The sequence below is a fragment of the Mobula hypostoma genome, chromosome 1, assembly GCF_963921235.1.
Source record: "Mobula hypostoma chromosome 1, sMobHyp1.1, whole genome shotgun sequence".
Lineage (NCBI taxonomy): Eukaryota > Metazoa > Chordata > Chondrichthyes > Myliobatiformes > Myliobatidae > Mobula > Mobula hypostoma.
This window is the reverse complement of record NC_086097.1, coordinates 142249727-142272710: the sequence shown is the minus strand read 5'-3', so window position 1 is coordinate 142272710 and position 22984 is coordinate 142249727. Positions and strand designations below refer to the sequence as shown.

The 22984-nt window shown below is 39.3% G+C and overlaps 1 protein-coding gene across 8 annotated transcripts in view; it reads left to right on the top strand.

The window, feature by feature from the left end:
* Positions 1–22984, top strand: part of LOC134351033 (microtubule-associated protein 4-like) — a 317873-nt gene that overhangs the window by 97764 nt on the left and 197125 nt on the right. Inside the window, exon 1 of one of the 8 annotated variants that reach the window (XM_063057088.1) lies at positions 7267–7403. The exons of the other annotated variants lie outside the window; for them this stretch is intronic. The gene's annotated coding sequence lies outside the window, so the exon portion shown is untranslated. Of the gene's footprint in view, positions 1–7266; positions 7404–22984 lie in introns of those variants that run through there. 8 annotated transcript variants of the gene reach the window in all.

Sequence of the window (22984 nt, the reverse complement as noted above, 5' to 3'; positions counted from 1 at the left end):
CGCAGCAGGCCAGGCAACATCTATTGGAAGAGGTACAGTCGACGTTTTGGGTCGAGACCCTTCGTCAGGTCTAACTGAAAGAAGAGCTAGTTAGAGATTTGGGAGGGGGAGATCTGAAATGATACGAGAAGTCAGGAGGGGGAGGGATGGAGCCAAGAGCTGGACAGTTGATTGGCAAGAGGGATATGAGAGGATCATGGGACAGGAGGCCTAGGGAGAAAGCAAGGGGGGGGGAACCCAATGGATGGGCAAGGGGTATAAGTGAGAGGGACAGAGAGAGAAAAAGGAGAGAGAGAAAAAGAATGTGTATATAAATGATTAACGGATGGGGTATGAGGGGGAGGTGGGGCATTAGCAGAAGTTTGAGAAGTCAGTGTTCATGCCATCAGGTTAGAGCCTACCCAGACAGAAGATATAAGGTGGTGTTCCTCCAACCTGAGTGTGGCTCCATCTTGACAGTAGAGGAGGCCGTGAATAGACATATCAGCATGGGAATGGGACGTGGAATTAAAATGTGTGGCCACTGGGAGATCCTGCATTCTCTGGCAGATAGAGTGTAGGTGTTCAGCAAAACGATCTTCCAGTCTGTGTCGGGTCTTGCCCATTTCACGCACATTTGCTCTCACTTCAGCCTCCCACCACCCCATTAGGAATAGGGTTCCCCTTGTCCTCACCTACCACCCCACCAGCCTCGGGTCCAACATATTATTCTCTGTAACTTCCACCACCACCAACGGAATCCCACCACCTCCAACGGAATCCCACCACTAAGCACATCTTTCCCTCCTCCCTCCCCCCCCCCCCGCTTTCCATAGGGATCACTCCCTCTTTGACTCCCTTGTCGATTCGTCCCCCCCCATCCCTCCCCACCGATCTCCCTCCTGGCACTTATCCTTGCAAGCGGAACAAGTGCTACACATGCCCTTACACTTCCTCCCTTACCACCATTCAGGGCCCCAGACAGTCCTTCCAGGTGAGGCGAGGCTTCACCTGTGAGTCGGCTGGGGTGATATATTGCATCCAGTGCTCTCGATGTGGCCTTCTATATATTGGCGAGACCCGATGCAGACTGGGAGATCATTTTGCTGAACACCTACGCTCTGTCCACCAGAGAAAGCAGGATCTCCCAGTGGCCACACATTTTAATTCCACATCCCATTCCCATTCTGACATGTCTATCCACGGCCTCCTCTACTGTAAAGATGAAGCCACACTCAGGTTGGAGGAACAACACCTTATATTCCGTCTGGGTAGCCTCCAACCTGATGGCATGAACATTGACTTCTCTAACTTCTGCTAATGCCCTACCTCCCCCTCGTACCCCATCCGTTATGCATTTATATACACACATTATTTTCCTTTCTCTCCTTTTTCTCCCTCTGTCCCTCTCACTTATACCCCTTGCCCATCCTCTGGGTTTTTCCCCCCCTCTCCCTTTCTCCCTAAGCCTCCTGTCCCATGATCCTCTCATATCCCTTTTGCCAATCAACTGTCCAGCTCTTGGCTCCATCCCTCCCCCTCCTGTCTTCTCCTATCATTTCAGATCTCCCCCTTCCCCTCCCACTTTCAAATCTCTTACTAGCTCTTCTTTCAGACGAAGGGTCCTGACGAAGTCCTGACTAGTCCTGACGAAGGGTCTCGGCCCGAAACGTCGACTGTACCTCTTCCAATAGATGCTGCCTGGCCTGCTGCGTTCGCCAGCAACTTTGATGTGTGCCACAGCCACACCGCCTAGGTCAGGCCACCCCTCTAAAAATAGCTGCTGGAGAAGAATGGCACTAGAAAGAGAGGCTACTGTGATGTCAACAGTCACTCTGAGCTGTAGAAGTCGGTGGTTGCAACTGGAGATGATGTTCATGGCTCCACCATCTTTACGGCCTTGTACAAAAAGTGTATTTATGGATGAGTAGCAAAGAGGAAGCCCTGGCTTTAAAAAAAGAGGTATGTCCTTGCCTATAAAGACTTCGCAAAGTTTCACTTAGAAGTTACTGTAACGATATGGAAGAAAGTCATGTCAGATGAGACTAAAGTGGAACTTTTTGGCCTCAAAAATAAGTGTTATTGTGTAAATCTAAACAGCATCTCTACTGTAAAATATGGTGGAGGTAGCAGCAGGGACTGGAAATCTGGTCAGGATTGATGGGAAGATGAATGCTGCTACATACGGAAATCCTGGATAAAAACCTGCTAGCCTCTGCCAGAAAGCTTAAAATGGGAAGGAAGTTTGTCTTTCAGCAGGACAATGACCTAAAACACACTGCCAGATCAAACATGAACTGGTTTCAAATAAAGAAAATTTGTCCTTGAGTGGCCCAGTCAGAATCCTAACCTTAACCAGATCGAACACCTCATCGACCTCAAGATTGCTGTCCACTGCTGCTCCCCAATGAACCTGGCATAACTTGAGCAATTTTGGAGGGAGGAATTGGTAAAACTTGCCAAGCTAATAGAGACTTATCCATAAAGACTACCTGCAGTATTAGCTGTGAGAGAGGTGGTTCAACTAAGTGCTGAGCCAAGGGGGATGAATATTTTTGAACTGCTGACATTTCGGTTTTTGAATTTTTCGTTTTTCCTGCTTTTTGAGCTCTACAGTGAAAAAAGGAGCATATGATTCAAAATAAAATTTCTCAGTTAAATTGATCAAAATCCCAAGTTGTTTTACGCATTTATGTGAACAAAGGGTTGGGCGTTGAATACTTTTACAAAGCACTGTAAGTTCTTACTTGGGCACCTTTTGGGTGACAAATTTATAGAAAGTGAATTGTGAAAAACAGTCTAGGTGCATAGCCATAGTCAAACGATATAGTTATGCTTACAACCACAGTCAGTTTCATCCACTGCAGTGTTTTTTTCCCCCCTCAAATTCCTTCTGACCTCTATTTCACTATGCTGCTTGTTGTCATTTAATGATTCCTTTCGCATCACATTTGCCATGCCTCTAGAATTCTAGATGGGGAAGCAATTGATCAGATTAGATTCGCTGCTTTTTGTTTTGCTGACACAATCTACCTCACACTTTTCTACATGGTTAGATAAGATGCTGGTTCACCAACTTTAATGGAACAGTTTGATTAAAGAATCGGCTAATTTAAGGAGTATATTTGCAGTGCTATAGTTGGAAATTCTTAGTGCCTTTTGGTGTATCCAATGCAGTCAGCTGTTTCTTGATGCCTAGGTGAATTTAATTTCACTACAATGCTGAAGAGAATGATGGGAGGAAACCAAGATGGGATCATCCTTTGACTACTTCTGTTTATAGTGATGCATGGTGCCATTGAGCATGGGAATATTAAGCCTCCATCTTCTGTCACTCATTGGCTGGCCAGTACTATTCAAAACTAGTTGGGATTTCTGAATTTTTACTAGCAGTATTTAGTTGGCGTGTACTGTTTTACCTGCACTGTATTGATACCTCATTTTTGAGTATACCTAATGCTGATCTAGGAATTCTCTGCAATATTTTTCTTTGAATTAGGTTTGGTTCCCTGGCTTTATGGTATGATGAAAGTACAATCAGGCCATGAAGCAAACATGCTGAGGTACTTCTGCTGGCTTTCAATATATTATGGATGTGTAGTTTTGAGCTGCCTGATCTTTTCTGAATTTGTCCCATTTTAACATAGTTATGATTCATCCAGCAAACAGGTGGATGATTAATGATTAATTGTTTCATTATTCATCCTCTTGCTGCTGGAGAATGATGTCCCCCATTTCAAGTACATTCCGTGCCCTTTTAACTTGGATTGCTTCAAATGATTTTGAGCTGTTGGAATGTGTTTCCATGGACTTGCATTAAATAGCACTCAGCAAGAAGTTTATTTCCTATATTTGACCTGATGTCTTGAGACAGGTAGTCACCACTTTTTTTAAATGTGATGAATTCTCCTAGTAAGGTCTAAACATTACCAACCATTGTAATGAAGAAATCTAGGAGCAAACAACAGGAATTCTGCAGATGCTGGAAATTCAAGCAACATGCATCAAAGTTGCTGGTGAACGCAGCAGGCCAAGCAGCATCTATAGGAAGAGGCGCAGTCGACGTTTCAGGCCGAGACCCTTCGTCAGGACTAACTGAAGGAAGGGTCTCGGCCTGAAACGTCGACTGCGCCTCTTCCTAAAGAAATCTAGGATGTAGACTGAACATGAGACGTAAAAGTCATAGAATCATGCTTAGTCTGGGACAGTTCTAACATACAAGTTCCTAGATATTTGAGAATGTGTTTCTGGATTGCCAATTAAGACATATGCTGCTGCCAGGTAGTCTCCTGTTTTTGTTTCCTCTAATATTTTGTTGTGATTAGTTGCAGCTGAATAAGTTGAACCATTTTTCCCAGGAGATTCCAGGATTGAATGGCTTGTCATATGAAGAGCATTTGATGGCTTTGGGCCTGTATTCATTAGAATTCAGAAGAATGAGGGGGTGACCTACTTGAAATCTATTGAATGGTGAAAGGCTTTCATAGAGTGCATATGGAGAGGATGTTTCTTATGGTGGGAGAGTCTAAGACCAGACACAGCCTCTGAATAGAGGGACATGCTTTTAGAATAGAGATGAGGAATTTCTTTAGCTAGAGAGTAGTGAATCAGTGGAATTCTTTGCCACAGGCAGCTGTGGAGGCCAAATCTTTGTACTTAAGGAAGAGATCAGAGCATGAAGGGATCTGGGTGGTGGGGGGAAGGCAGGGGATTGGGGCTGAAAGGAAAATTGTATCAGCAGTGATGAAATGGTGGAGCAGACTTGATGGGCCAAATGGCCAAATTCTGCTTCTATATCATATGGTTGTTTTCAGAGGGTGATTAAGAACTGATTGTAATACATTAAAACTGTCTTAATCCATCATCCCTATTTCCCCTCACCCATCCTCTCCCAGTCCTTTTGCCAATTACCCACATACTCCTCCCAGTGGTTACCCTCCCCACCTCTCTCCTTTTTATTTGAAACTCCACTGTCTTCTCTGGTCATATTACATCATCATCCCCCTTTCATCTCTTCCACCTCTCGGCTTCTGACATTTTTGCCATTATTTCATTTTTGCCCCCGCCCCCCCCCCCACACCTGGCTGCCCCTATCAATTGCTAACTCTAGGGCCACACCACGCTTTCCTTCCACTTTTCTTCTAATGGCTACATCCCCTTTCTTTCCATTCCAGCTGAAGAGTCTTGACCCAAAACATTGTCCATTTCCCAGACCCACTGAGTTTCTCCATGCTTCTCGCATTGCCTCAGATTCCAGCTTCTGCAGTCTGTAAATTCTGATGGTTTGTTATCTGGCTTACCTGGTTCTGTTTACTGTGTTCACTTTAAACTTATCTGAGCCCCATTCCCACACTTTTAAACTTATTGCAGTTTTCCCCCATGCTCTTTTGAAACTAATCTGGTTCACTGCAAAATATATTATACTATGGTACATCTTTTAAAAAAAAATATGTTGGTGTCCTAATAGGAGTTCACTGGAAAATATACTAGTCCACCATGACATATCCTTGGGGTGCTGAATTATGGAGTTTTACTGTCCTGCAATTTGTGATGCTACATATTAGGTGGGTTGGATAAGAATGTTATTTCCTTCTGTAGAATTATCAGTGAACTGCATTGATTTTTAACATAATCCATTTGATTCATAATCACTGCTGCTGATGCTAGTTTTTAATTCTAGATTACTAAATTGAGTTTAAATTATCTACATTTAAGTACAATTTTATAATACAATTTTTCTAAATCACTGGATCATTAATTTGGCAATTTAACTGGGTTACATTTCCCTTTATTTTAACCTGAATTCATCTGTGTTCCACCTTCGCAACTTTTCTAAGTTAATAAACTTCACATGACGAAACAACAACTAGCACATATTTTAACCGAGCTCAAATCCTTCCTTATTTTATTCTTGGTTTTGGTATTCTACCAGACTTGTAACTCTGAGTTACCCAAGCTTCTGATCTCTTACTCATTTCAAAGTTTATTTGATGCCCTTCATTGGCCCTGTATTTAGTTGCCACTTCTGAAGCCTTCCTACCCCTCTTTTCAATGTTTAAAATCTTTTTTAGAAACTACTTTGACTAAGCTTTAGTTATCTATTCTGATATTTTATGTGGCATAATATATTTGATAATGTCTTACAAAATCTATTATGTAATTGCTTGTTTTTGTTTTAAAACCTCAATTTTACAACTGAAGGATTGGCTCAGATTTGGGGAAGAATTTCTGTGGTTTTGCTAATGAATATTCATACGCTGTATCTTTGTCATTTCCAAGTTAAGTGATTTGAAGTTGGTAGGAGGCTTGTTGCAATTGGGCTCTGTGTTTAACTTAGAGGGTGGTAGGAAATGTAGGGCAATTTGACACAAGGTCAGACTAGTAAAAAGTAATTAAGTTTTGTATCAGAAAGTTCTTGCTTGCCATGAATTAAATGTATTTGGCACTAACTTGGATGGTTTGTGGAAACCGTTTAATATTATGTCACCCTTTAAACCAGCAGTGGATGATGAGTCATAGCCAGTTTTTACACTTGTGTGTAATAACTTGTGTTAAACAAAACTTCTACATGGTTATGTGGGCACCTGGCCAAATTAAGAGGAGTGGAATGACATGTTTAAAAAGGCAGCATTTTTTTTTCTTGGGATCAAGGAAGACAATATGTACATTGGTGAAATTTGAGTTGATTTTCTGCATTGATGTAATGTACTAGCACCAGAAATAAATATTTTAATCTTTATTTAGATAGCTAAGCTTATTCGGATATTTAACACTGGACAGGACTGTGTTGAGAATTGCATCATGCAGAAACATAATTAAGATCACAAGGATTTGTACCCAGTATATGTTGAGATAATGATGCAGAAGCCACTCTTGGCCATTGCCTTAACAGCTCAGAAAATGGAAAAAATGGGCTCGTTTCTTTGTTTATCATTAGCTGGAAATGTGTAAATGTTAGATTAAACTTGACTATGATCTCCATATTGAGTTGCCTTCTGATAAAGCTGAGGCTCATAACTGAAAAAGGGCAATTAGGTGAAATACCAAATGGCAGCTGCTGACTGTATAATTGAACTGAAGACTTCAGATGGATGGGAGAAGATTGGAGAGTACTTTGTGAGCTTCAGCTGGTTTGTGATCTAATGTTTCTGTGGATTTTTGTCTGTTTAAAATAATCTTTTGTCAATCTCTTTACACTAACTTCCTGTGCTCTTTTTTTGTTTCCTTTCTCCTTTCCCCATTTTTCTCTACCCTTATCTGATTATCTGTATCTGGCAGCTTAACTTGGAGCTTTTTATCACTCAGCCCACTTCTCAACACATGAGAGCAACTCCAGTGATTAAATGTTTGTACAACAAGCCTCTACAGCTCTGAAAGGGTCATCTTGAAAAGGTTTTTACCAATTATTTCCAGTTCCACTTTTGGTGAGCATTAAAGGATCAAAGAGCATCTTTTTTTTCACTTGACCGCTGGACTTCTACTTTGTTTTTACAGTATTTTGGAATCTACTCTGCATTGAATTGTGGGTCTGGAATTTGTGAAGTTCAGCAAAACTAATAGTTGATTTAGTACAAAAATAATTCATTGGATTTATACCCAACTGTTCCAAGTCTGCTTAGATTTTCATTAATAGGGTTATATCTTTGTATCTAGAAAAAAGGAAGAATGGTTGGATGTTTGGGCAAGATTCTGATTGGTATAGAAAACAAATTTTTGATCTTCTAGACTGCATAACGATGCTGACTGCAATGGTGACTGAACAGTGGAGTTAGAGAAACAACAGTAGTGAAACTTCTAACCACATTTTAGTTGATTCATCAGAGCAGTCAAAGTGCCAAAAGTTTATCTTGTTAACAATACTCATTTGAAATACTGCCAGTATCGTGATTGCTGGATTTCACTATTCTTCAACACTATTATTTCATGGGATTCCAAACTTTTTATTTTGGGGATAGTGTTTATAATTTATGCCTGAGTTTTACATTTCCTCACAGCCGGTTGTCCAGATTTTGTTCAGTAGCTACAGCAGTTTATTTATATTATTTATAGATTTAAATCTTGTATCATGAGCCAGGACATGGAAAGGGAAAGCATAACAATTTCTATTAACCAGTGTACATTCTGATGATTTGCCTTTTTTATTTGCACTTAAATTTTTTTATGCAGTTGTCTTTCTGGACAGTAAACCATTGTGATTCATTTCCCAATGATATAAAATTGGTCTCTCCCTCTTCTAAATTGTCTTGGTGCACCAGGTTTGTGCTGGGAAAGTGCAGTGTACTTTTAATTTGTTCTGTGATGCATTGCTTGACTGTTTGTTACTATTGTGTCAGGGTATATGGAATGGCTTTTAAAAAAGTGTTTTATTTCATAAATGTGTGTGAAGTACCAGAGAGCTGCTGGTACCTAGGGAAAAGGGAAGATGCAGTATTTAGCAAAACGAAAACAGAATAACCCATCAAGCATATAAATCTACAGAATAATATATAATAATTTTTAATGTGTGCAGAGCAACTAACACTGACTTAAAGATGACATCCCCAGTCTAACCCAAGAAGTTTACATCAAAATCATACTTTGCTATTGCAAATGGAAATCTTATCCTTATTTTTAATTTGGAATCTCATGCACTATTGAAGAGTTGTTTCTATTCTTGGGAATGAATTATTATTGGTGATTTAAAAAAAAACGATAAAAGCTGTTGTCTTGCTATCTGTACAGTATTTTCTGGCATTTCAAAACTCCATTCCTCTTGTGTCAATCCACTAGTAATCCTGTAAATCATCCTTGTATATTGATGCACAATGAAGGAAGAACAATGAGAGAAGGTAGCTTTCTTGTGCCTCGTTAATTAATCAAGAAAGTAAGCGGTTTAGTTGTTTTTAAATTATTGGTCTTTTATCCATCTGTTGTGACATGTATACAAGAAACTATATGTAATAATATCATGTTAGTGAATGAACATCAATACCTGGCACTGTGTTAATGGTTAAAGATTTAATTGAACTACATAATTTCTGCCATGTTTGCTGTCTTTCCCCACATTCCATATTTTGAGTACTTTGACCAGAAATATGACTGTACTGTGAGCTTTTGTCCAAATCCCATGACAGCATTTAATTGGTGGTAGTAGAGTTTCAGATGTAATATAAGCATGCAACCATGATTGTGATTGCATTAAATTACAAATTATAGTAAAGCTCAATCTAGTGCCCTTCTGAGACAAGCACTCAGATCCTAGTTCCAGCCACACCCAGCCCACAACTTGGGCCCTGGTCCCACTTACACTCTTGATCTCCATATCATAGCCATCACTCCTGACTAATTGAAATCCCAAAAGAAACTGCCTGGTATGTGTAGAGAAATGCCTTTAAACTTCGGGGAAGTGCAGATTATTAGAAACCATCCTTATTCATTTGTTAATAGTTTGTTCATTATTAGTTCCAAAGGATCTGAGCCAAATGTGAGGTACCTGCATTTCCTGATGCCATTTTTATTTTTAAAGCACTTTTTAAAAATGTATCTTAAAGTGAAAATCTTGGCATGAACCTGCTTTTAACTTGATGTAGCATTCAGGCCTTTTTGTGTGTGAGTAATTTTAATTCTTGTCAAATATTTATTCATTAAAGTTTGCAAGATGTGCTTTTGTTGGTCCATAGTGTACTAACAACACTAATAAATATGATTTACTAACGAGTTGAACAACTGGCATCTGTCTTTCATTCCTTGTGTCTCTGTGATTGAACCATAAACTTAATATTATCCAATAGTGATTGCTGAATATTCACATGTGACTACAGTGTCACTAACTTAGCCCATGCACTTATTTAAGAACTGATAATGCAATTAAATGTACTTACAAATATCTACAATTCAGTAATCAAGGAAGAAGAGCACTTGTAACTGACTCCATTAATATAAAAAAAAACACAACTACATTTTTTTGTGTTTTAACTGTTTGTTAGTATGACAAAATGAATTAATCTCCATGTGAAAATGAGAATCGAAATCACATACTTGTGAATATTACTACCTGTTTCTGGTTAAAAATTTGGATTCACATTTAGCTACATGTGATAATGTATTGCCCAATGCTGACTTCAATGCAGCAGAGGAGGATGACATTCAAGCCATGCTGCAATAAGGTGTACTGTCATCATTGTTATTTATATATTCTATTGTGTTTTAGCAGAGAGAATTGTGACTAAGCATCAGAGAATGTATTTGAGAGAGTGAGATTCTAAAAATGAACATTTAATAAAGCTTTTGAACGCAAATGATGATATTGAGAGGAGTTCTGAAGGAAGTTCTACATGGATCTAGATAGCTTCACTTCATATGGTGGTGAAAGGTGAATGACAGGAAAACTGAATTGAAGGCCCAAAGATCATAGACTTGAACATGAGTAGATGGAGACGGTACAAGTAAGAATGGGGAAAATAATAAGAAATACATTAGTTAAAGAGTTAATGAAAGTTGAGAAAGCTACTGTTGAGTGAATGAATCACCAGAGCTGAGTGCTGGAGCTCAGACTTCACATGAAGGAACAGAATTTTATATACAAGCTGCATAGAAGGAAGAAGTTCCTTATGAGGGAATATATGTCAAATGAGACAAATCCTTACAAATTAAATTCAATGCGAGGTTATGCATGAAAAGCAGTTTTCCTAATTGTGAAGAATCAAAATTATTTAGGCATCCTGGTGTATTTCAATAAAAGTTATTGCATATGCTTTACATTTAATCTTGAGCACTCAATTTCAGTAAGGGCATATTAGCCTTGATTTAAATATGTCATAGGTGATTTATTTTACTTAAGTGGTACATTCCTGCACTAACCCATGTCTCCTGAATTACTTAACTATCTAAAATTCTGTTTGTCTGTCTTGAATATACTTGATGACTGAGCCTTGAAACCTTTTAGATTAGTTCATTCCAATGCTTTCTTTGACTGAGAAAGATTTTCTTTGTTCTATTCTAATTGGCTACCCTTAAACGATTGTGACCCTTGGCTCTGGTTGCCAATAAGAAATCCAGGGGAAACATGAATTGTACATTTATCCTGCGTTTTCTTAAGGAGCTTGATGTTTTTAAGTGAGATTACCTTTTATTCTATTAAATTTAAGACTACAAGGTAGCAAAGACTTATTCTAATAATCTGCTTTTACTGTTAATTAACCTTTGTATGGGAGTAGATGAGGGCTGTTGAATTTCTGGCAAGTTCACTTCAGGAAATTTATACCTTTTAAGATCCAGGTAAGTGGAAAGTATGTCATCAGTCTTGACTTCAGTGGATGGAGTTCTTTGGAGTGTCAGGTGGTAAATCTGTTCCCATCGATATTCAGTTTTGACATCTCACGTAGCTGCTGGCTAGTCCAGTTGAGTTCAATGACTTCCAGAATGGTGATGGGGCACTTGGAAATGGAGATACCATTGCATATCAAGGGGAAGTGATTAGATGACTTGGGAATTGAGGAAAAATCAAGTAGAGATGATAAGTATGGATATATATTTTACTAGTAACGGATTGTAGAATTGTTTTGCTGGAATATTTTTTGCTCTGATGGTCCCACATTAGGAAGTTGTTTTCCTGCTCTATTGCTACCTTGTCCATAATCATCTGTCAATTCAAACCCATTCCTACCTGCATCCAATTTTAATACATTTTGATCATCTTTCAATATGAATAGCACTCTTTGTCAGATTTTCTGTTAGTACAGTATCATTCATCTTTCATTGTTATTAAACCTAGCAAAACAAATTTTGAATCCTGGTATCCAAAGGTAGATCCAGTATCTTAACGGCTGCCTTTTAAATGGCTTGTATAAATTACATGCTGCCTATCTTTCTGCTTTGTGTTTTCCGCTGGTCACACTGCTTCTAAAAATTTGTATATTCTTTCTGCCATATATACTGTATATGATCCATCTATCCATTATACTAACTATTGTGTGTCAACTAGAAATTATCTAGTTGAATGACCTGTTAACTATTATGTGCTTTTTGGAAAATACATTTTTAAGATTGTCATTTTATAGAAATTTTTAGTTCAGTGTTACTGAAGGACCAGATTTAAAAAAAAGTAGTGAAACTTTGACACTAGCTAGACAGTAAGGTTAATATTGTAATAGATCCAGCAAATAAAGGATCTGAATGATCAGAGAATATGAGGATGCAAAATCACTTGATGCTTGGACAGACAGCTGGAAAAGTAATTAGTTAAATGCTGACAATTTTGATTGAGTATGAAGAGATTCCATTTGAGGGAGCAGTTCTATATACGTTATTTTCATGGATCAAAGTAGATTGAAATATAAGATGCTTTTAGACTGCAAAGAGTGCAATTTGTGGCTTTTAACATTAAAAGTGCTGCTTAACATTTATAAGGGAATTGACCTGAAGAGACTGGGGAAAAATGAATTGTTTGACATGCGATCTTTCACAATCAAAACTGAGTTATTTTGGAGTCACTTGGAGACCATGACTGGGAAAAAAAAGTGTTTCTTGTATTCATGGCTGGCAAAACTGTATAAACAGCTGTAGATCTTTTAATCTAACATCAATAAATAAAAAGTTAGCAATGCTTAAAAAGGTGGGAAGTAATCAGTGTAACTGATTTGCATTTTTTTAAAGGAGACATTTCAGAGTACACTGAAATGTCTTCTCTTTAAAAGATTTTAATAAAATATAACATTGAAGTCATTTATAAGAACATTTTTTGCATCATCAAGATGCAACATCCAGTTAAATGGAAGAAAATGAAAGCTCATCAAAGGCGGCTGAGTACTGCTGATTAAAGTTGTAAGGAATGTAGCAGTAAAAGGAAAATTATTCTTTCATTCTTGGAATCAATTTATATAAGAATGGATCTTAAAATTTTCAATTCTAGTTTCTCCTATGTAGGAATGTTAACAGGCAGGTGAAACAGGATGAAATTTATTGAGATGAGAATAGAACGAGATAAAGTAAAGCTGGAGGATGTGTGAAATATTTCTCCTGGTATCTTTTTAAAAAATAGTGCTGGAAAAATTCATTCTGCTTTAAACCATTCACACTGACTTAATGATGGGGGATGAATGATAAAATAAGCTCACAATCTGAAGCTAAAGCATTAGCCAAATTCAAGTTAACTAGATGAAGCAGAGGATGATTAAGTAGAAGATGAAAAGTTTCTGAAAAAGTTTTTTTAAAAAAAAAGACAAATATAAAAAATAATGTTGGCTATGATCTCTCAGATGTATGGATTGCTGAGAATATGAAATGAAACGGCAGAGTGTTTTTACAATATTTCACATCTATCAGACATAGTGTTAGAGGTCAAAGAGTATCAAGATCTCTTGGACTGATCATGAATAATTCAGCAGATTGAGAGTAAAATCCAGGTGATAACAGTCAAAAAGGGAGGTCAACTCATTCCTTAATGGTGGTCAGGGGGAAGATATAAAAATCATCAATCAAAATATTTAGAAACCAGAAGTAGAGCAATTAGAATTAAATTTCAAAGGAAATGTCTTGATTACTCTATTTCAAATGCCAAGCTATGTTGATAAGTAGTATAATGTACGTGGACATATCTTTTTGATAAGGTCCCACATAGTAGACTTGACTAATGGATGGCTGGCTGGAAATTTAGAAAACAAAAGTAAAACACTTTCACTGATAAGTGGGTCTGAAATACCATGGGTTCATTGCTGGGATTAGTGTTTGTAGTCAATAAGTGATTTGGACATGGAATTGGAAATGCAGTGAAAAGTGATTGGTCTTAATATATTGGAGTATAGAGAGACATCTTTCTGTCTGCACAAGTGCACCACAAGGCTATGTTGCTTAGCTTCCTTCTCTACTCGCTTTACACTTATGACTGTGTGGCTGAGCACAGCTCGACTGCCATATTTAAGTTTGCTGAGGACACCACTGGTGTGAGCTGAATCAAAGGTGGTGATGAATCAGCATATAGGCGGGAGATTGAAAATCTGGCTGAGTGGTGCCTCAATATCAGCAAGACCAAGGAGCTGATTAACGACTGCAGGATGAGGAAATCAGAGGTCCATGAGCCAGTCCTCATTTGGGGAACAAAGGTGGAGAGGGTCAGCAACTTTAAATTCCTCAGTGTTATTTCAGTGTACGTGTCCTGGGCCCAACATGCAAGTGCAATTATGAAGAAAGCATGGAAGCTCCTCTACTGCTTTAGGAGTTTGCAAAGATCTGGCATGGCAAACTTCTATAGATGTGTGGTGGAAAGTATATTGACTGGCTGCATCATGGACTGGTAGGGAAACACTAATGCCCTTGAATGGCAAATCCTACAAAAAGTAGTGGATACTGCTCTGTCTTTCATGGGTAAAGCCCTTCCTACCGTTGAGCACCGCTACATGGAGTGCTGTTGCATGAAAGCAGCATGATCATCAGCTGCCCCCACCACTCAGGTCATGCTCTCTTTTAGCTTCTGCCATCGGGAAGAAGGTATAGGAGCATCAGGACTCTCACCACTAGTTCAGGAACAGTTCTGACTCCTCAGCAATCAGGCTCTTGAACCAAAGGGGTAACTTCAGTTAACTTCACTTTCCCCATCACTGAAATGTTCCAGCAATGTATGGAGTTGCTTTCAAGGACTTTTCATCTCATGTTCTCTATATTTATTGATTATTATTACTATCATTTTTTTTTGTATTTGCACATTTTGCCTTTGGACATTGGTTGAATGCCTGGTTGGTGTTGTCTCTCATTGATTCCTTTATGGTTATTCTATTATGGCTTTATTGAGTATGCCTTTTAGAAAATAAATCTCAGGGTTGTATATGGTGACATATGTACTTTGATAGTTTACTTTGATCTTTATGATAAAGGCACTTAAATTACTGTATATTTGAATGGATGAAAGTAGTTTTAAAAATAATATAGCTACATATGCATACACTTATGTTCAGCATAAAAGGCTGCAGAGTGCCCATATGAAAAATAATTGTTTCTGAAACTCATTTGAAGCAGTGTAGGGATATGTCTTTAACAATGTGTTAATGCAGGAGGTGGCCATTAATGCCTTTACTGATCTCAACCTAGTGGTTACAATGAAGCCAATTAATACGAGCATTTATTTGTCTGCCATTGCCTCATTACTATGGTACAAGAATCAAGATGTCCTATGCTCAGTACCTGGCTTAAGTGGCCTTGAAGTATAAGTGGATGTTACATTGTTTAATACAGTACTATTGCACAAGTCTTGGTTATTAGTTGGCTAGTTTCAAATTCAAAGTTAATTTATTATTGAAGTATGTATACTCTCTACAGCCTTGAGATTTTCTTCTTACAAACCCCGACAAAACAAATAAACCCCACAGAACCCATTTACATAAAATAACCATCAAACATCCACTATGCAGGGGGAAAAAACAAACCGTGCAAACAATAAAAGTAAACAAATAATATTCAGAAGTAAAGTTAATGAACGTGAGTCCACAGCCATAAAGCCAGTCATCATTGCAGCTGATTCAGGAGCCTATTAGTTGCAGGCCACAGCCTCAGTTCAGTGCGGAGTTGGGTAAACTTTGCGGAGCAGTGAGCTGTACTGGCCTGTTTCTCGCCTCCAGCCCCAACACCTTGACGGTTTCAATCTGACCCGGTGCTTAAATAGTCCAAACAAATGTGAGTTTGTTCATGTGCATAGGTGTCCATAAGTAAGACATTTGTAATAAAAGTAGTGGATACTGCCCTGTCTATCACGGGTAAAGCCCTTCCCACCATTGAGCACATCTACATGGAGTGCTGTTGCAGGAAAGCAGTATGATCCATCAGATCAATGGATCCAGTACAGTTCTGAAATGCTGGACCTATTTTGAATCCACCCATTGAGCATGATATTAATACAACATTGCATGATGGGGTGAAGAGGAGAGTTTGGCTCTACAAGGATGATGATCTATCAGCCCAACCAGTATTGTCTTGGGCAGGTGCATTAGTGTCAAGATAGCTGGTGAGAAAGTGATCAGAGTTTTTAAACCTTCCCCCTCCTGCACCCCCCCCCCCAGTAGTTCTCTTACCACATGCCATGGGTCCAACGTAGCAGGCACTGTGCCTTAAGGCAGACAGCTTTGCTGGCAGTGGTGCTGCTAAGTATTCCTGGATATTGAAATTCATTATTCAGAGTCTACTGTACATTGTGCTCTAGCTCAAGTTTACCTGACTATACGTATTTACAACCAAATGAAACAATGTGCTCCCAGACCACGGTGCACCCATAATACATGTATCTTACACACAAAACAAAATATTATTACAAATACTTTAATTAAAGTTCAAAATGCAAGTGAATGCGCAGGGCAGGTAAACAGTTAACAGCTCGCTGTCCTAGAGCCAAGACCTTGGTGGTGGCAGGGTATTCATTAATCTCACAGCCTGGGGGAAGAAGTTGTTACCCGGTCTGGTAGTCCTAGTCCTGATGCTCCTGTACCTCCTTCCTGATGGCAGTGGGTCAAATAGAAATTGTGGAATGGATGGTAGGGATCCTCAACAATACTTAGAGCCTTTCGTATACAGTGCTTTTGGTAAATGTCACAAATATGGTGGGGGGGGGGGTTCCGATGATTCCCTTGGCACTTTTACTATACTCTGTAGGGTGTTTTAGCTTTTGTACCACACAATAATGCAGCCAGACAAGACATTCTTGATGGTGCTCCTGGAGAAAGTTGTTAGAATGGAGACAGGGAGTCTTGCATGCCTCGTCTCTTCAGAAAGTATAGATGCTGCTGTGTCATCTTGACTATTGAGGATATATTGTGGGTCCAAGTTAGGTTGCCCATTATGTGCACGTCTAGGAACCATTAATCTTTGCTCAAAGTGGTGTTAAATGTGACGAGGAATCGGGAGTTTACCATGGCCATGTTTGACCACAAGATCGTGTAGCTTGGAGTCAATTTTGAAGATCCCAGAGCTACTCCTCCCCTCTTTCACCGAATTGCCCACCCTTACTCATTTTATGTTAAATAGCGCTCAGTTTTGCAGATGATCTGAGGAGGACTTTGTAGAAATGACTGGACAGTGAGTGCTTTTATTGTATTGAACAATATATTGAGATGTGAGAACAAGTGTTGGGATGTTATGTTACAGCTGTATAAGGCATTAGTGTGACTGCACCTGGCAAATTGTGTGCAACTCTAGTTGCCCTGCCTTTAGAAAGGGTGTGATTTAGCTAGAGAGGGTGCAGAAAATATTCACAAGGATGTTGCTGGGATTGAAGGGTTGAAATAAAAAGAGAGACTAGGACTGAGAAGGAGAGGTAGTCTAAGACTGTTTCCCTGGAGCAAAGGAGCTTGATGGGTGTCCTTAGAGGTTAATAAAAGCATGAGGGGCATAGATAAGCTGGACTTTCAATCTTTATCCCAGGGTAGTGGGGTCTAAAGCTAGAGATCATTAGTTTATGCTGAGAGGGAAAGTTTTTTTTGTAATTTATTTTTTATTGAATTTCATCATCAAACAAACATTTCCATAAGATGTATTTCAGATACTGTACATATATATCATATAATCATATTTGTCACAAATCTCCACATAATATTTATCTGAGGTATACACTTCTAGAAAGAAGAGGAAAGAAAGAACAGTCGAAAGAAGAAAACTGTACAGAGTAGGGAGTGATTTTTTTTTACAACATATTCATTGACTCGTGAGAATAAAATCAGGCCTATGAGGTATTACGTAATTAAACCATTTTTTCCAGTATGAATAAAATTGTTCTAACTTACAGATGCTGTTATCTTCTCCATTTTGTAAATGTCCATTGTAATTTCCATCCATACATTTAAAGTTGGGCTCTCCTGAGATAACCATTTCCTGGTAGGGGTCTTTTTACCAGCCACCAGCAGTACCTTCATTAAATATTTATCTCTTTTCAACCATTCTTGAGATATATAACCAAAATATATGGTCTTACTCTCTAAGGGTAATTCACATTTAAAGATGTCTTGTCGGGCATTATGTATCCCACTCCAATAGTCTTTGATAATGGGGCATTTTGCATGGTTTGCATTTTGATTTGAGAGGGCAAGATTTAAAGGAGGCCCAAAAGGCAAATTTTCACACTTTGGGTGGTGGGTATATGGAATATACTGCCTGAGAAAGTAGTACAGCCAGATAAAGTTGCAATGTGTAAAATATTTATGCATAGAAAAGATCTAGATGGACATTGTCAAATACAGGCAATGGGGCTAGCTTGAAAGATATCTTGGTGAGTTTGGAAGAACCATTTTCTGTGCTGTGTAACTCCTGACATTGCTGTTGTAGACTGGGAACAGATATCTGGCAGCTACATATAGGGCATTTGTGAGACATGAATGAGCAGCAGCAGACAGTAGTCTGCCACAATCTCAACCCTAATAGCCTTGCGTTATCACTCATTTTACTTAAAATGAATGTATAAAGCCTCTACGTAGGACTGCATATTTTGCTAAATAGTAAAGCAGCATGAAATGGAACAGTGCAATCCCACAAAAAAGGACCTGATCAAAGCTCTATAGGCTACACATTCAGGGATGAATAGTGGTGGATAATTAAATTCCAATAGGAGGATGTGGATTCAAGAATGTCTCCATTACATGAAAATGGAAAGCAAAACTTGAAGCGTGTGCGGCCATATTCAGAAGTGCCAAGTGGATGATCTATCTCAACTCCATTTCTCAGTAGGCCTCCTCATTGCTTTGATCTAAGAAATGGCCAAAGTGCTAAGTTTCAGGAATTTGGTAAGCGTGATATTAAAAAGTCCTGGTAAAATTGCACTCATTCAGGTCAAGGGAAATACATTCCACAGGTTGGAATTGCATCTTTCATGAAGGAAGATGTATATTGGTTGTTAGAGAAACACACACAAAAATGCTGGAGTGACTCAGCAAGTTAGACAGCATCCGTGGAATTCCTCCAGTATTTTACGCGAGTTGCTCAAGATTTTTAGCATCTACAGTATCTTTTGTGTTTACGGTTTTTAGAGGCCATACCCCTCAGTTCCAGGAATTCTACCAGTCACTGTCCCAGGTCTAATCATCTGCAGCTGTTTTATCAATGAAAGTGGTGATGTTCAAACAGCGGACTGTCAAAAAACGATGTTCAATCCCATTCGCAACTCTCAGTACGGTTAGAGATTTGCTATATTCTAATAAGTGACTCATCTCCAGACTTCCCAAAGTTCCACCATCTGTAAGGTATATCAAAAGTGTGGTAGAATGTTCTGAACTTGCCTGGATGAAGTCGTTTTTTTAGGCAGTTCCTCAGAACTGAGAAGGACTTGCTGCTACTGTTTGTGGATTCAGATGTGACTAATAAGGCCATTGTGGATCTATAGGCTAATTAAGGTGGATGTTTGGTAGTTCGTGAGATGATCAATTCCTAATGTTTTCGCAGGATTTATTTGTATTTTGAATGCTTATCTCAGTTCACAGTAGCTTTAAGTGTATGTTATCATTAAGTTGCACTGCAGTTGCTCATCTAGGCTAGCCCATCAGCACATATCCAAATTCAAAACCTCTGTCAGTCATAGAAATAAGGAAAGCAGGCAGTCACAAGGAGGTTCCCCTTTAACTTAGAATACATTAAGTTGAAAAGATTTTGTTGTTCATTTATTGCCACTGAATTCTAAGTTATCAACTGATTCTCCTTTAACACTGAGCCTGCTTTGCCTTCACAAAAAGGTAGCTGGCCACCATAGAGCACTACAGCACAGAAACAGACCCTTCAGCTCATCTATTCCATGCCAAGCTATTATTCTGCCTAGTCCCATCAACCTGCACCTGGACCATAGCCCTCCATACTCCACCCATTATGTGCTTATCCAAATTTCTGTTAAATGCTGAAATCGAACCCACATTCACCACTTCTGCTGGCAGCTTGTTCCACACTCTCACTACCCTCTTAGTGAAGAAGTACCCCCTCATTTTCCCCTTAAACATTTCATCTTTCATCCTTAACCCATGACCTCTAAGTTCTAACCTCAACCAACCTGTGGAAGCCTGTTTTTATTTGCCCTATCTGTACCCTTCATAATTTTGCAGTTATCTATCAAATGTCATTCTCCTGCGCTCCAGGGAATAAAATCCTAACCTATTAAACCTTTCCCTATTTCTCAGGTCCTCAAGACCCAGTGACATAAATTTTCTCTCCACTTTTTCAATCTTATATCTTCCTGTATGTAAGTGACCAGAGCTGCACATAATACTCCAAATTAGGTCTCAACATTATCTTGTATAACTTCAACGTAGCATCCCAACTCTTTAACTTAATACTTTGATTTATGAAGGCCGATGTGCCATTAGCTCTCTTTACGACCCTATCTACCCTTGATACCACTTTCAAGCAATTATGGATCTGTATTCCCAGATGCCTTTTTCTCTTGTACCCCTCTGGGGAAAATGTTGCCTCTCAATTCCTATTAAATCTCTTCCCTCTCACCTTAAATCCATGACCTGTAGTTTTTTATTCCCCAGCTCTGTGCACATTCATCTTGTCCCTCTATCTATCTCGCCATCCTATAGGCTAAAAGAGAAGAATGAACTGAAGTAACTAAGATTTTGATGACCTTTCTATGATTGACAATGGTAGTGGAGAGTCAAATTTTAGCTTGGACCTCCCCTTACAGAATTGTATACATTAAGGAATATCACTGGTAATGGGCAGTTCCTCAGTATTTGAGAGCTCAGTGTGTGTCGTCGTCTTTCAAGGGAAAATCTTCATAATGTAGCCCCCAGACAGCAATTTATTCTTGGACAATTGTGAATTATGTGGAAGGATTCAGAATTCCTTTGCAGAAAAACAGTGCTGTTGCATAGAAGTATGAAGGCACAACATATAATGCTTTTTCATAGTATAGCATTTTGCTGCACTTCCACTGATATAGCCGATGCAATGGGAAGAGAAAAGAGATTGTGTCCGCAAGCTGAACTTCTACTTGGATGCCTGAATAATTCTAAAACTAGCCGTCAAATGAAGGCTCATTGCTTTGCATTTGGCTTTTTATTCCCACCTTTTATCTCCCCTCTAACCTGAATCACAGATCAATCAAAATAGATTGTAAGCTGGAAAGAGTTTGGGAAGTATTTACTAGGATGATATTGAGACTGGAGTCTTGAATTGTCTGAAGAGGCAGAGGTTCTAAGCAAGTTTTTATTAATTCCTTTTTTCTTTCTTTGTCAGTTGGGTCCAGAGTTAGTGGTATGTTCTTTGTGTGAGAAGTGGGATCTCATGGAGACCTCCAGTCTCCATGATAAATACATCTACATGAAGTGCATCAAGTTGCAACTCCTGATACGCTGAGTTAAGGAACTAGAGCAGCAGCTTGATGACCTTCGAGTCATACAGGAGAATGAGGTAATAGATTGGAACTACAGGGAGATAGTTACCCCTAAGTTGCAGGAGGCAAGTATCTGGGTGACTGTCAAAAGAAGGAAAGGGAATAGGAAGCCAGTGCAGAGTACCCCTGTGGCAATTCCCCTGGCTCTGTGGCTCAGGAGAGAAGTAGGGAGAAGAAGAGTGCAGTATTGATTGGGGATTCCATAGTTAGAGGAGCAGACAGGAGATTCTGTGAATGTGGAAAAAGAAACCCAGATAGCATTTTTGCCTCCCAGGTGCCAGGGTTAGGGATATCTTAGATCAAACCCATAGCATTCTAAAGGGGGAGGGTGAGAAGCTAGAAGTTGTGGTGCATATTGGTACCAACAACATGGGTAGAGAAAGAGAGAAGACCCTGAAGAGAGCTTCTGTTAGTAAGAAGTGAAATAAAATCCTTAGGAAGAGGTGACATGGTATTGGAATATGTAGAATTCTAGTGGGTAGAGTTAAGAAACTGCAAGCATAAGAAGACCCTAAAGGGAGTTATATACAGGCCTCTGAATAGCAACCCTAATGTGGGATGCAAATTACAATGCAAAATAGAAAAGGCTTTTCAAAAAGGCAATGTTACGTTAGTTATGGGGAATTTCAATATGCAGGTAGATTGTGGAAAATCAGGTTGCTGCTGGATCCTAAGAGAAGGAATTTGTAGAATGCATTTTAGAGCAGCTAAAAAGCAGTTGAGCCCACTCGGAGAAAAAATATACCTATATCTGGAAGGCCCAACTGCTGGCAGTCAGTATCCTGGCAAAAACTACACCATGGAGACAAAAGAACACTCCAAGCAACTCAGCGTAAAGCTTATTGAAAAGCACAAGTCAGGAGATGGATACAAGAAAACTTGCAAGTCATTGAATATCCTTGGAGTACAGTTCAGTCCGTCATCAAAAAATAGAAATAATATGGCAGAGCTGTAAATCTGCCTAGATGCAAGAAGGGGACCAAGAGACCCATGACAACTCAGGAGGAGCTACAAGCTTCAGTGGCTGAAATGAGAGATGCTGTGCATACAACAACCGTTGCCCAGGTGCTTCACCAGTCACAGCTTATGAGAAAGTGGCAAAGAGAGGCTAGAGTTTACTCGAAGGCATGTGGGCAACACTGAAGTTAGCTGGAAGGAATGTTCTGTGGTATGATGAAACCAAAAGTGAGCTTCTTGGCAATCAGACTAAACACTGCACATCATCAAAAGCACACCACCCCTACCGTGAAACACAGTGGTAGCTGCATCATGCTGTGAGGATGCTTCACTACAGTGGGCCCTGGAAGACTTGTGAAGGTAGAGGGTAAAATTAATGCAGCAAAATACTGTTTTGTTTTCTAGCAAGATTTGTTCTTTAGCAAGACAATGACCCCAAGCATAAAGGAATGGCTTAAAAACAACACATTTCCTGGAGTCCTGGAGTGGCCAAGCCAGGGTCCAGCCCTCAATCCAATTGAGAATTTGTGTCTGGACTTGAAAAGGGCTGTTTACTCGTGATCCCCATGCAATCTGACAGAGCTTGAGCAGATTTGTAAAGAAGAATGGGGAAAGATTGCAGTGTCTAAATGTGTAGAGCTGATAGAGACTTTTCCACACACTCAAGGCTTTAATTGCTGCCAAAGGTGCATCTGCTAAATACTGATTTGAAGGGGGTGA